Source organism: Muscardinus avellanarius (genome assembly GCF_963383645.1).
Source record: "Muscardinus avellanarius genome assembly, chromosome: X".
Lineage (NCBI taxonomy): Eukaryota > Metazoa > Chordata > Mammalia > Rodentia > Gliridae > Muscardinus > Muscardinus avellanarius.
Genome location: NC_137792.1, coordinates 72,534,424 through 72,536,731, shown reverse-complemented (window position 1 = coordinate 72,536,731; position 2,308 = coordinate 72,534,424). Strand labels below are relative to the sequence as shown.

The window sequence follows — 2,308 nt, the reverse complement described above, 5'->3', positions numbered from 1 at the left end:
GATGAAGAAAATGTGGTAATATACACAAAGGAATACTATTTGGTCAAAAAAATAACAAAATCCTGTCATTTGTGACAAAATGGATAGAAGTATAAGACCTTATATTAAATGGCACAAATCAGGCAAGGAAAAACAAACATCACATGATTTCACTCATAAATGCATTCTAGAAAGTTGATTTCATACAAACTGAGAGTAGAATAGTGGCTATCAGAGGTTGGGGAGGTTAGTGGGAAGAGAGGAATGGGGAAATGCTAGTCAGAGAATAATAAATTACAATTAGAGAAAAATAAGTTCTGGTGTTATATTGCACACTCAAGTGATTATAGATAATGATAATTACTGTATATTTCAAAAACCAGATGAAAGATTTTGAATATTTTTACTACAAATAATAAATGCTTTTAGAAATAGAAATTCCCTGATTTGAAAATTATAATATATATTTATGTATAATATATAAATATATAAAATATTAAAATAATAAAATATGTAAATCCTGCTGAGAGAGCAGGATTGCAAGTTTGAGACCAGCCTGTGTAATAAGAAACAAAAAAGTCCTAAGGGTGTGACTCTGTTGTAGAACACCCATAGGTTCAATCCACAGTACCACAAATTAAAAAAAAAATCTAGTTGTCATGGCACACTCCTGTCATCCCAGTACTTTGAAGGCTAAAAACAAGAGGATTTCAGGTATGAAGCCAGGCTCAGCAACTTAGCAAGACCCTGTTTCAAAATTTAAAAAAGTCTGGGGTAACTAGCTCAGAGGTCAAATGTTCATGAAGTCAATTCTGAGAACAAACAAAACAAAATAAATACAAAACTAAGGCCTGTGAAAGAGAATCGTGTGTGTAAAAAGTCTACATTCCTTCCTTTTTTGTTTCACATTTTTATTAGGGGAAGGGGCTTCCTCCTGTCAATGGAAGTGTTCACAAGTTCTTCAGCCACTCCAGGCTGGGACCCTGGGGGTCCTGGGGGTGGCTGGGCGTGTCGGGCATGTTCCCATCTCTCGGACAGGCACTGGGTAGTTGTAGGGTGTGGCTTTATTGGTCATTATGGCATACTTGGTGTAGGGGCTAATTGGGGGCAGAATTATAGAGAGGCCTGTGATGGTTGAAGGACACAACCAGCACTGGATACTAGGCCCAGGCATTCTTGAGGTAGGCAGCAATTCTTGCAGCCATCTTGCTCCTGGCAGTGGCGAGGACTCGGAGCACCCTCCATTCCTCCCTTTTTACCAACTCATTTCATCCTTCTAAGTTCTACTATGACCTATTCTGCATCTTGTATAGTTGCTGTTTCTGAAAACTCCTCATTAGCCCCCAGGCTTCTGCAAGTAAATGCTTACTTTTATAAAAGTAATATAAATTATACATAAACAATACATAGTTAGCATGTGTCCAGCATGGGCCATCTTGATGGATGTGGAAAGAAGGCACAGGAACTCTACCACTCTGGCCAGAATCACTTTCCAATCAAAGATAATTACAAAGAAAGAGTTCTCAATTTGCTTCATATGAAGACAGCCTGTGATTACCACAAAATTAGGGATGCATTAGTCAGCTTTTCAGTCACTGTGATCAAAATATCAGACAAGAAAACTTAAAAGTTCATTTCAGCTCATGGTGTCAGAGGCTAAGAAGGTTCAATCCATGACTGACTGGCTAAAAAAGCAGAAACCATGCTAGTAGAACCCATGATGGGAAAATGCCGCTCTCGGCTCATGGGGAAGGAAGCAGAGAGAGCCAAAGGAAGGTACCAGGACAGATACAGTCCTCATGGACACACCCCCAGTGGCCTACCTTTTCCATCTGCACCCTACCTGCCTACGGTTACCATCATTTAAATATACTCAAATTCATCCATTTGCAACATTCCTGAGAAATTGACTTAAAATTATTTTTTACTTTGACTATTTTACCTGATAAAAACAAACAGTATAAAAATGCCTTTCACTCAACAATCTAAGTTGATTTATTTGCCTATTCGAGTACTATTTTGTTAGCAAATTCTGTAAGAATTTTACACTGAAATCTATGCTCTTTATAAATTATAAGTGTATAATATAGTATTATTATAGATAAAATATTGTGTAGCAGATAGGAAGAGCTTATTTATCTTATACAACTAAAATTTTATTAGGACTATTGACCAGAAACCCCCTATTTTCCTCTTTTCCCTATCCCTGTCAGTTACCATTTATACAGATTCTTATTGCTCTGTGTATATGTGTGTGGTATTGAGGATTGAATCAGAAGCATTTTACCACTGAGCCATGTCTTCAGCTCTTTTTATTTATTTATTTATT

At 37.0% G+C, this 2,308-nt stretch overlaps 1 pseudogene across 1 annotated transcript; it reads right to left on the bottom strand.

Moving 5' to 3' along the window:
- Positions 1–929: 929 nt before the first annotated feature.
- Positions 930–1,184, bottom strand: LOC308279110 (NADH dehydrogenase [ubiquinone] 1 alpha subcomplex subunit 3-like; annotated as a pseudogene). The gene has a single exon. The product of its transcript is annotated as an NADH dehydrogenase [ubiquinone] 1 alpha subcomplex subunit 3-like (transcript).
- Between the last annotated feature and the right edge of the window lie 1,124 nt (positions 1,185–2,308).